We start from the raw sequence: 13,714 nt of genomic DNA, 5'->3' as shown, positions 1-13,714 counted from the left end.
CATTCCCTAATGTATTTCTAGGAAATGTACACTTGAATAACCCAATTTGCTTTATGGTCTCAGATAAGTAATTTTCTATTTGTATAACATTGTCTATGCCCAAATGTAAATTACCACAAAATCTAAAGGGTCACCCATTTTTCAAAGTGAAGATGCAATTACATCTTCTGAATAATTGAAATAACTAAATATTTAGATATACAAAAAAGTCTAATTTAAATTTAAAGTACTTTCATTTCTGATTTTGGTTATACTAATTTAGTCATTGATTGTACTGATTGAACCAAGGTACAAGATTTCCTAAATCAGTTTGGGCCTCAAGCTCTTAGCGTGTCCCCACCCCATTGCAGTTTCCATAAAGCATAGGAAGCATCTCCAGATCCACTCCCCACCCTATCCCCTTTCCTAGGCACTCCTAGAATGAAGAGTTGAATTCAGCACAACCTCTATTATAACTTTCATACTTGGAAAACACAACTCTTCTAGGTCTCATATAGGAACAATACGGGAATATTCTGATTTCCCCAGCAGCTGCCTGGTTAAAAAGCTGCGGGTGCAGACCTTGTGGGACCTTTTGGATTACTAGGAGACAGTCCAGTAGCAGGAGCTGAAGGCAAATTTCCATTCCTTGCATTCCTTGATGAAACATTTCCAGACACAATGGTATCATTCAATTCTTGGAGTCCTCAACACTTCTTAAAGTGGCCACTTTTGTTTTGTGTGGCAGGTTACACACCCCAGCTGCCTTGTTGCCATCACTCTTCACTAGGCTACAAGGCAAAGCAAGGAATGAACATGTAAACCGCTTAAGTTGCACTGCCGAGGGAGGCTGAGCTAAGACAAACTGCACACTTAAAACTGAGTGTCACGTTTACATGGTGACTTACTTCTTTAAAAAGTAAAGTATAAAAGTAATTTCCCAGTGAAGGAACTTAGCAAACTGTGCCACAGGCAAATGATCAAGGTTAATCTCAGGAAATTAGTGAAATTGGTATTTTGTACTCTTAATTTGATGTAGTGAGGAGGGCACTTAACTTTTTGGCCTTTCACAACTCCAAAACCTAACCATGAGAAATGCATCATAATTCCCACAATGCAATAACTCCAGCTTAACAGTGAGAAGGGAAAAAAATCAGACAAGTCCTAATTGAGAGACATTCTACAAAACACTTGAATAGGAGTCCTGAAAACTGCCAAGGTCCTACAGAATAAAGAACATTGGAGAAACAGTCACAGTCTTGGAGCCTGCAGCTATATGGTAACTAAATATGAGGTGGTGTTCTAAATGGGATTCTGGAAGGGAAAGGAACCTCCAACTCACTCACTCATTCACTATTATGGAGGCTATGCTGAGTCATAGTGACCCTATAGCAACCCTATAGGACAGGGTAGAATTGCCCCTATGAGTTTCCAAGTCTCTAATCTCTTAGGAGTAGAAAAACCCCCACCCTTCTCTCACAGAGTGGTTTTGAACTACTGACCTTGTGATTCACAGCCCAATGTGTAACCATTATGGTACCAGGGCTCCTAAAGGGACATTTGGAGGGAAGGAAGGCCTATTACCATCTGCATAAAGTGTGCAGAGTTAAAAGCAATGCTCTAACACTGGTCCTTTAACCAGTTGCAAGTCCTCTCTGATCAACTGTGCTTCATAGCAATCTCATATGTGTCAGAGAACTAAATTCCATAGGTTTTCAATGGCTAATTTTTCATATGTAGATTGCTAAATCTTTCTTTCAATGTCCCTCTGGGTGAGGTTGAACAACCAACCTTTCACTTGGCAGCTGAAAATATTGACTGCTTGCACCATCCAGGGGCACCCTTGGTCCCTTAGCTGTGACAGAAGTGCCAAAGTAATGTACAATGTAATGTACGATACACTAAACTGCTATAGTGATTTAGGGATAAGAGAGTGGATGAGAATTTTAAGGGCACTCTTTATACTATTTTCTGTAAACTTAATTCTATAATTTTAAAAGATATTCTAAAATATTTTAGTCACTAGTGCTACAATATAATGTTTTATAATATAAATCATGTAATGGAAATATATTTAAAATTATGTAGCAATATAATTATACAATATACACTATACTATATGATACAATTATAAATTATATTACCTATAATATAATATAAATATAAAATAAATTTATTTTCTACCCATAAATACTACAAATGGTAGTTTAAGAAACAGAAAACTTTCCTCATTGTTAGGAGGCTAGAAATCTCAATTCATGGTCCAAAATCTAGGCAAAACCTTTCTTTGTCAGCTCCTAGGTAAGGTCCTTCTCTATCTTTTTGACTTCTACTCCACGGCTTGTTGGTGATTTTAATGTAGCATGGCATCTATCTTCCTCTGTCTCTGCTTTCTTCTTTGTACCTATTCTGTTTGGTTAATATTCAAATGAGATTGGTTTAAGAGACACCCTATATAATGCTACACTAGCACACCTACAATCAATGTCTATGGAATCTACAGTCAAGAAATAAAATGATATATTTTATTGGGCAAATCTACTGAAGAAGATTTCTTTTAAAGTATTAAAAGTAAAGCAGTCACCTTGAACACTTGAGGACACTGGAGGAAAGATCTTGTATACTTTCATCATCTATGAGGGTGGCATTCCTTGGCGATTTCCATGTATCTTGGTTCTAGGAGGTTCTCATTACAGGAACTTTAGGTCTAAAGGACACACTGTTCAGAGCACACCTTTCTTGGTGGTAGTCATGTCCCACTGATCTTTATTCACTTGTTTAATTTCTTTTACATGTCAAAAGAGACTAATGAAAAATACAATCTAATCCTTTAACATACAAACTCTTATTAACATAGGTGATTTTAATTTTGCCTTAACATTGTAGAGGTTAGCATTTGCAACATATAGGACAATTACCGTATCCCCAGCATGCGTATCTCCTTACATGCATATGAAAAGTGGGCTGACCTAAGGAAGATCAAAGAAGAATTAATGCTTTTGAATTATGCAAAAAATGTTGACTAGCCCATGGAATGCCAGACAAATCTCTCATGGAAGAAGTGTAGCCAATGTACTCCTTACAAGAAAGGAAAGTGAGACTTCATCTCCCTTACTCTGAGCACGTTATTGTGAGGGCCAATCCCTACAGAGATAGCATGTTTGGTAAAGGGTCAGCGAACAAGAGGAAGACACCCAATGAGGTGGTATGACAGTGACTGCAATAATGGTCTCAAACAATTGTGAGGATGGCAGACAACTGGCTAATTAATATTCTGTCCTGCTGTGCACAGGGTGACTATGAATCAGTACTAACTCGATAGTATTTAAGATAGCATCAACACTAATAAGAGTATACAGTTTCATTAACATATTAAAAAATACCCAAATTAGATCGCAACTACAAACATTAGAGTTAGGATTTACAATACATAATTGTGGGAGACACAATTCCATCCATAGTAAAAATTTAAAAACATACAAAAATAACTGAGGGAATCAGAGAGCAACAAATGTTGGAGGGGATGTAGTGAGACAGGAACTTTTCTCCACTGCCAGTGGTCACTTAGATATGTACAAACTGTGGAAAATGATCTGCAAATATTTAAAACAAATGAAAATTGAGTTAGCTTATGACCCAGCTATCCCTCTCTGGGTATTTAACCAAAAGAGGTAAGAAATAAAAGACGACGGATCATCCATGCTCCAGTGTTTATTGTAGTGCAGTTCACAATTGCAAAGAACCGAGAACTCCAGGAAGATGGCCGCCAGATAGGTAGCTCATGCCGGGAGCTCCGAGGAGATCATGAGTGGGGAGAGTTGGGGGCGGAGTAGGGGTATCAAATCTGTCTGTTCGATTCCCAAGACCACTCAGAGCATCTCTCGAACCCAGAAGTAGATGCCCACCTGATCGCCAGGGTTCCGTGCAGACACCTGTGGTCTCTGGTGCTGCGCTCGGGATGCCTGCTTTGTCAGGACTGGCACCACAGGACAGCCAGGTGCACGTCAGAGGCTGCGCCCACCTCGGTGCTCCATGCAAAACCGGCAGTCGATAACTCCATCCTACCTCAGGGTGCACGCATCCGTGTGTGTGCTCCTGCAGGCATAACCCCCAGGCCCTGCAGATTCGGGTCCCACCGGGCATCCCGCGGTCCAGCAGGCCAGACTGGGCCAGACCCTCCCCCCTTCTCCCGAGAGGCGTGCACCTGGCGCCACAGCCAGGCAGAAGACAGAGGCTGCGGTCCTGCCTTAGTGCTCTGCACAAACTGCCAATCTGACCTGCCAGCACGCTCTGAGGTCTCAGGACAGAGGTGCAGATCCGCCAGACAGTCCTTTCCCTGGGCCTTCCCCCCTCTAACCCCCTATACTCATGCACACAAGCAGAGATTCCCATCCTGCCACACCGCTTCAGGCCTGCCAGGCAGAGGATCCAAGTCTGGCAGAACTTTCTGCAGCTGTGGCATAGGAACCAAAGCCATTGGAGCTTGCACACTGCATTCTCCCTGCTCACTCTGTCCCACCCTTTTGGCTCCAAGCAGTGCATCTGCACAGCAGTTGCCAGCCCCCCTCCTACCTGCCTACCTGAGGGAAGTGTCCCTAGCCAGAAAGAGATCACCCAACCTCCAACCCATCCCCTAAATACACTCCCTTGCACTGGGGCCAATACTTTCTATCAGACTGCAGCGTGAACAGCTGCAAACAGACATAATGGTGACTGTAGCACAAACCATAGGCCAAGGTGAGAAGGAATCCCCAGCAGGACAAAGGTGAAACCCAACCCCGCAAGACAGTTGGCTAAAGGCATCCAGCTGAAACACCAACACCAACCTCTCAAAGAGAGAGCCCAGGGCTCTGAGACACTCAGGGAAATGGCACCAATTTCCAACAAATTGACCAAAAACAACAAGCTGCTTCCACAATTTCAACAAGAAAAGAAAAACAAAATCCAATGCCAGAGGACCACCTGGACCTAACAGCAATCATAGAAAAGACAGAGGCTGTCCTCCCACACAAAGAAATCTTCAGAATGCTGCTTGGTGCCATATAGGACATGAGGGAAGCATTACAGAAAAAAAAAAAGAAATGATAGAGGAAATAAAGGCCCTGCACCAAAGGGAAATACAGGAGTTAAAGGTTGAGATAACAAAAACTAATAGCAAACTCATGGACTTCGCCCAGAGAATGGAGGAGGCAAAGAACTGCACCAGTGACCTAGAAGATTCGCAAGCAGAAATTAATAAACGTGAGAAAAAGTCTGACAAGTCCATCAGAGAAGCTGATGCAAACCTCAGAGCTATGTCTGATGCTATGAGAAGGAACAACATTAGAATTATCAGCCTGCCGGAGGAAAGCACATCAAGGAAACTAACATCCAAAATAGTAATGGAATGCTTGGAGGAAAACTTCCCTAACTTAATGAATGAAAACCAGGCAACTATTCAGGAGGCCGAAAGAATGCCAGCTAGACTGAATTCCCAGAAGAAGTCGCCAAGACATATAGTTGTTAAACTATCCAACTATGAGGAAAAGGAGAAAATTAATGGAGCAGTTAGAGAAAAAGGGCAACCACATATAAAGGCAAGCAGATAAGAATATGCTCAGACCAATCAGAAGACACTATGAAGAAGAGAAGACATGGAACAACATATTCCAAAAATTGCAGGAAAATAACGCAAATCCAAGAATACTTTATTCGGTCAAAATATCTATCAAAATTAATAGAGAAGTGAGAATGTTCCCGGACAAGGAAAGCTCAAAGAATATGCTAAAAGGAACTCAGCACTACAAAAGATCCTCACTGACCCAGTATGGGCAGAAGAACAACACTCACCGAGCACGTACAAGAGACCGCCACACAGAACAACTCCACCCAGAGACCATCAAAGGGAAAACAGCCCCCAAGATAGAACTGGCTCAACGATGGAAAAAAGGCAAGAATGAACCACAAACACACATATGCACAACCCACAGAAAAGAAAGGGAGATAGGAAAACACCCAACAGAAGAGAGATAAAATGACATCACAGAGTCCACAGATAGATGTAATAAGCCCGGATATTAATGGTTTGAACTCCAGCCTTCAGAGACAGAGGCCAATAGACTGGCTAGGAAAACACAAACACTCGATCTGCTGCCTACAGGAGACACATCTCAACATTACGGATAAAAACAGGCTGAGAATCAAAGGTTGGAGACAAACATACCAGGAAAACTTTAATTCAAAAAAAGCGGGGGTTGCAATCCTAATCTCAAATAAAATTGACCTCAAAGTGCAAACCATAAAAAGAGATAAGGATGGACACTATATAATGCTCAAGGGAGCATTACATAAAGAACCAATAAGCATTCTAAACATTTACTCACCAAACAATTGTCCAGCAGAACGTCAAGCAAATACTGCAAAGGATGAAAAAAGAAATCACAGCCTCAACAATTACAGAAGGTGACTTCAACACACTGCTCTGTGAAAAAGATAGATCACTCAGGAAGAAACTCAACAAGGAGACTAAAGATCTAAAACTATAATTAGACAACTTGACCTGATAAATATCTATAGAGCTCTCCACCCAAACAAAAATGAATTCACATCCTATTCCAGCCCACATGGCACATTTACGAAAATAGACCACATGCTAGGGCATAAGTCGAACCTACATACATTCAAGCACATTGATATCATACAGACCTCTCTCTCTGACCACTGTGCCATAAGATTGGAACCAAACAAAAGGAAGATAAATAAATCAAGGGCAAACCACTGAAGAATGAATAACTCTATTGCAAAAAGAGAGCATACTGGCGCAGGTCAGAGATGGAATTAGGAAATTTATAGACACCAACAATAATGAAAACACGACATATGAAAGTGTATGGGACACAGGAAAGGCAGTCATCAGAGGAAGTCTCATAGCATTACATGCACACATAAAGAAGGAGAAGCTTATTATTGATACACTGACACAAAATTTATAGCAACTAGAGAGGAGTCAGCAAGAAAATCCAACTAAAAAAAGAAAAGAAATAATAAGAATTAAATCTGAGATTCAGGAGAGAGAAAATAAGAAAACTTGGGGAAAAAAAATCAATGCTGCTAAAAGTTGGTTCTTTGAATGGATAAACCGAATCAACAAACCTTGCACGAATTTGACCAAAGAAAGGAAGGAACATATTTCAATAACAAGGATGAGGGATGAAAGAGGGAATATTACAACAGACCATAGTGAAATCAAAAGGATAATTACACAGTACTATGAAGGACGGTACTCCAATGAATTAAAAAACTTGGAAGACATGGATGAATACTTGGAAAAACAATCCCTCCCTAGATTATGCCCAATGACCATCAAGAACCTCAACAGACCCATATCAATAGAAGAAATAGACAACGCTATCAAAACATTACCAACCAAGAAGACACCGGGACCAGATAGATTCACAGATGAATTCTATCAAACATTCACAGAAAAACTGACACCAATCCTACACAAACTTTTCCAGACCATAGAAAAAGATGGCAAACTCCCAAATTCCTTCTATGAAGCTAGTATAACACTGATACCTAAATCAGGCAAGGATTCCAGAAGAATTGAGAACTATAGACCAATTTCCCTAATGAATATTGATGTAAAAATCCTTAACAAAATACCAGTCAAGAGAATACAAAAAATATATAAAACAAATAATTCACCATGACCAAGTGGGATTCATACCAGGGATGCAGGGATGGTTCACTATATGAAAGACCATTAGTATTATTCGTCACATTGAAATGAAGAAAACTAAGAACCACATGATAATACCAATAGATACAGAAAAAGCATTCGACAACATCCAACACCAATTCATGTTTAAGAGACTCAAGAAGATAGGAATGGAAGGAAAATTCCTCAATATAATATAAGCTATATATGAAAAACCAACAGCCAATGTGATAGTCAATGGAGAAAAGACGAGATCAATTCTTCTGAAAAAGGGGACTAGACAAGGATGTCTCTTGTCCCCCACTCCTATTTAACATCATGCTGTAGGTCCTAGATAACAATATAAGGAAAAGAAAGGAGATCAAAGGTATTTTTCTGGGGAAAGAAGAAGTGAAACTATCATTATTCACAGATGATATGATTTTATATATGGAAAATCCACAAAGTTCCACAAGCGGAGTACTGGAAGCAATAGAGGAATATGGCAGAGAACAGGTTACAAGATCAACAAACAGAAGTCTATTGCACTACTGTACACACCAGAGAAGGACAGAGAAGAGGGGATCAAAAAGGGGGTACCCTTCACAATAGCCAAGCACAAAATGAAATATCTAGGGATGTACCTGACTCAAAAAACAAACGATCTATATGAGGAAAACTACAAAACCCTATTAAAAGAAACCAAGGGAAAAAAATTAAAGAAACCAAGGATGACCCCAACAAATGGAAGGAGATCTCATGCTCGTGGATTGGCAGACTTAATATTGTAAAGTTATCAATTCTACCCAAGGCACTACATAAGTTCAAAGCTATCCCATCCATATTCCAGCAACTTTCTTCAAAGAGTTTGAAAAACAGATTACCAACTTCATATGGAGAGGGAAGAAACCAAGAATTAGCAGAGAACTTCTCGAGAAGAAGGACCAAGCCGGTGGCTTGCTTTACCCAACTTTAGCACCTACTACATAGCCACAGTGGTCAAAACAGTGTGGTACTGGTATGACGATAGATACTCAGACCAATGGAAAAGTTTTGAAAACCCAGAAATAAAATCATCAGCATAGAGACAACTGATCTTTGATAGGGACCCAAAGATAGCAATGGGAAGCGGATGCCCTCTTCAACTCATGGTGCTGGAAAACATGGATCCATAGCTGCAGAAAAATGAAGCAAGACCTTTACCTCACTCCATGCACAAGAAAAAACTCAAGGTGGATCACAGACCCCAAACTATTGGGGCCATCAATAAGGGAATTGGGAAATTTGAGAACCTTGGCACAGGGATTACATAGGCTATCGGAAACCAGGAAGGGCACTAACACAGAGGAGGCACAAATTAACCAATGGGACGTACTAAAGATAAAACACTTATATACATTGAAAGAATTCACCAAGAGAGTAATAAAAGAGACTAGAGAATGGGAAAACATCTTTAGCAATGACACATCAGACAAAGACCTTATTGCTAAAATCTACAATACACTGCTAGACTACCACAAGAAAAAAACCGATTGTCCTCTCAGGAGGTGGGCAAAGGACCTGAGCAGGAGTTTCTCAAGGGCAGAAATCCAAATGGCCAATAAATATATGAGAAAATCTTCCAGATCTCTAGCCATAAGAGAACCACAAATTAAAACAACTATGATATACCACCTAACACCCTCAAAGATAGCCCAATTCAAGAAATCAGAAAGTAACAAGTGTTGGAGGGGATGCGGAGAAATAGGAACTCTTGTCCACTGCTGGTGGATCTGTGGGTATGTACAACCATTATGGAAATCGATTTGGTGATATCTAAAACAGTTGGAAATTGAGCTACCTTATGATCCAGCAATCCCCCTACTGGGCATATACCCAGAAGAGACAAAAAACAAACCACGGCCAGACATCTGTTCCCCGATGTTCATCGCGGCACAGTTCATAATTGCAAGGAGTTGGAAACAGCCCAAATTCCCATCAACAGACGAATGGATTAAAAAACTCTGGTACATACATACAATGGAGTATTATGAACGCATGAAGCACATCGCCGCCTGGGAAGAACTGGAGGAAAATATACTGAGTGAAGTAAGCCAAGCACAAAAGGACAAGAACTACATGAATCCACTGAGGTAAGCTCAAAAAAAAAAAAATTCAAAGGGGGCATAGGGAAGAAGATGCTATATACATACGTCCCTGGGGTGAGGCCCAGGTAATATGGCAGGGACCAGACTAAACTCAGGGATGTATATGGGATACATATGGTAGCCCATTAAAAGGAAGGAGGGAAAAAGGTATGGGTAGCTGGGGGGAGTGTGTTGGTTGTGTCTCCACAGGGAAAGAGGGACCAGACTTCAACCCGGAGCTCCAAGACAAGAACACAACACGCTGACATGAAGCAGGGAACTGACAGAGAGGCCTGAGGGGCAGGCCCCATTACCAACTAAGTGTATAGCACACCCTCCCCCAAGAAAAATTCACTTCAGCGGACAGCACTGGTGCTACAGCTCAAGAAGAGGGGAAGAGGGACTGGTCTGGTCAGAGCACACAGGAGCCAACAAGTGGGGATAGGGGAGGAAAAAAGAAAACAAGAAAAGAGTGAAGCACATCCTGGCTCACCAAGCCCTGAGGACAATGTTCCTGCTCAGAGCAGCAATGCACAAAGATGACCACAGGACCGGCCCCACCATGGGACACAGCATTCCTCATTGACCCATAGCACCATTGGGGACAACACTAGAGACACATGGTCGGAATTGTGCCCACCATGAGCTCACCATGCCGAAGCCAGCCTCTGGGGGCATGCAGCTGAGCAGCAGGGGGAGCAGAGCAATGAAGTCCCCAGGGATACAGGCTGTGCCAAAGCATGGCACCCCATCAGACTTGACTGGAAAGCACCCACGAAGGACAACAAACAGACTGTGAACTATTCATATGTATATTGTGTATGCATGTGTGTTGTTGTTGTTGTTGTTGTAGCTATTGTTTTACTTTCTGTTGTTGCTTCATGGTACTCAGTGTTGTGATAGTACATAGCATGTCTTCCTGGAATGGATAGGTGGAATAAACAAGCCAGAAGAGAGAACAAAGGGATGACAGTTCTGGGGGACATGGGGTATGGGAGGTGAGGGAAAGGAGATTGTTAACAAGTCCAGGGACAAGGGAATAACAAGTGATCCAAAATCAGTGTTGAGGGAGGTGTGGGAGGTCTGGCAGGGCTGGATCAAGGGCAATGTAACTGAGAGGAATTCCTAAAACCCAAATGAAGGCAGAACATGATAGTGAGACAAGAGGAAAGTACAAAGAAATAGAGGAAAGAACTAGGAGGCAAAGGGTAGTCATAGAGATTTAAATACAGGCATATAAAGATGTAAATATATTTATATACAACGAGGAGGAAATAGATCTATGCGCATATATTTATAGGTTGAGTATTAAGAAAACAGTTGGACAGTGGGCCCATCCACAGGTACTCCCTCAACACAAGAACACTTTGTTCTAACAATTTGGCAGTCTGAGATGCTCACCGGCCTGGCACCGTCACTGATGACAATGGGTGCACAAACAAATGTGGTGAGATGGTGCCTGGCTACCAAAAGATATAGCACCTGAAGTCGCTGAAGACAATGGGTGCACAAGCAAATATGGTGAAGAAAGCTGAAAGTGCCCAGTTACCAAAAGATATAGCACCTGAAGTCTTAAAGACCTGAAGATAAACAAGCAGCCATCTAGCTGAGAGATAACAAAACCCACATGGAAGAAGCACACCGGCCTGTCCCATCTTGATCACTGAGGACAAAGTGGGTGCATAAGCAAAAGTTGTAAAGAAAGCTGATGGTGCCAGGCTATCAAATGATATAGCATCTGGGGTCTTAAAAGTGATGATAAACAGGCATCCATCTAGCTAAGAAACAACAAAGCCCACATGGAAGAATCACACCAGCCTACCCTGACACAAATGCTGAAAACAAATCGGATGCATAGGCATATATGGTGAAGAAAGCTGGTGGTACCCAGTTGTCAAAATATATAGAATCAGGGGTCTCATAGACTGGAAGATAAACAAGGGGCCACCTAACTGAGAAACAACAAAGCCCAGATGGAAAATGCACACCAGCCTCTGAGATGCCAGGACATCAACGGGATCAGGTAACAGGCATCAAAGACCAAAAAAATGTTTTTTAATCATAGCATTGTGAATGAAAGGGAGTGCAGAGTGGGGACCCAGGGCCCATCTGGGGAAATTGGACATCCTCTTGAAGAAGGGCTGTGGGGAGGAGAGGAGCCACTCAGAGTGCAAGTGTAGCAACGATGAAATATACAATTTTCCTCTAGTTCTGAAATGCTTCCACCCCCACCCCACCCACCCTGTTATCATGATCCCAATTCTACCTTACATATCTGGCTGCACCGGAGGATTTACACTGGCACAGATAGGAACTGGAAATACAGGGAATCCAGGACAGATGAACCCTTCAGGATCAGTAGTGAGAGTGGCAATATCGAGAGGGTGGAGGGAGGGTGAAGAAGAAAGAGGAAATAGATGGCAAGGTCTACATATAACCTCCTCCCAGGGGGACAGACAGCGGAGAACTGGGTGAGAGAGATGTGGGTTGGTGTAAGATATGATAAAATAATAATTATTTATAAATTATCAAAGGTGCAGGGGGAGAAGAAAGTGGGGCGGGAGAGGGAAAAATGAGGAGCTGATACCAAGGGCTCAAGTAGAAAGCAGCTGTTTTGAGAATGATGATGGCAACATATATACGAATGTGCTGGACACAAAGGATGTATGTACGGATTGTGAAAAGAGTTATATGATCCCCTAATAAAATGATTTTTAAAAGAATTAGAAACAATTTCCATTCCCATTGATAGTTAAGTGGATTGTAAAACTCTAGCACATACACACAATGGAGTACTATGTATCATTAAAAAGCACTGGTGATCACATAAAGCACATCATTTTGAGGGAAGAATTGGAGGAAATTATCCTAAGTGAAGTTAGCCAATCATAAAAGGACAAGTACATGAGTCCCCTAAGGTAAGGTTAATCAGCACAATAGATATAGAAGAAAAACCACTTATCTCACACTATACTGGTGGAGGTACAGGCCATCGGGTGGGGGTCAGACCAAACCCTTTGTGTTATTCAAACACAAAGCAAGGGAAATCCCGGGGGGCGGGGGTGGGGTGGGGAGAAAGACACTAATTCACTCATAGGGAGAGCATTGGTTATGTCTCCACAGAATTGGGAGTGTGCATGCAGACCACCCCCCCCCCCACCACAGCGCACCAAACCCTCAGGGCAACGTAGCCATGTGGAGAAATGCACATGCAAAAAATTGGGCTCCAGGGTCGGCCCGAATCAGAGATGGAGGGAGGGGGAAAGAGAAGCTGTGCCAAGGGCTCGATAGAAAGTAAATGTAGAGAAAATAACAGTGGCAACATCAAATATGCTTCATAAAATGGATGTATGCATTGTTGTAAGAGCTGTAAGAGCCCCCAATAAAATGATGTTTTAATTAAAAAAATAACTGAGGGATCACTTCTTAATATATGCGATTTATTACAGACCCTATGTAAACAAACTCTTACTTGCTGAGAAATAATTTTGAAGGGACAAATCTCATTTATAATTGGGAAAATATAGCTTTTCAGAATTTGATTGTAAATATTATGTGATGACTGTTATTTTCCAATCACAGGTGTGTTTACCTACTGCAGATATTGCTGTAACTATAAATATTTTATGAGATAACCATGAGGTGACCTCCTTTAGAAATGAAGAAAATGGCAGACTACAAATCCTCTTCAATCTCTGGAATATTCCTTGATTGCAGACTCAGTGTAGATCGTTGACAGCTAGCGTGCAGCACCAATAAAGCAGCCAGGCGTCTCAGGAGTAGAGCAATAACAAATAACAAATTAACAACCTGAACATCTGGTCATCTGCAGGTAGGGGTTGAAGTATAATGCTGGGGACAGGAGGTCTCCTGGAGATTTCTGAATATTTTATAATAAACATCCAAGCTTACCCTTTTATTTCTATAATTA

The sequence above is a fragment of the Tenrec ecaudatus genome, chromosome 8 (genome assembly GCF_050624435.1).
Source record: "Tenrec ecaudatus isolate mTenEca1 chromosome 8, mTenEca1.hap1, whole genome shotgun sequence".
NCBI classification, from domain to species: Eukaryota; Metazoa; Chordata; class Mammalia; order Afrosoricida; family Tenrecidae; genus Tenrec; species Tenrec ecaudatus.
Note: the sequence above shows the minus strand (reverse complement) of the source record.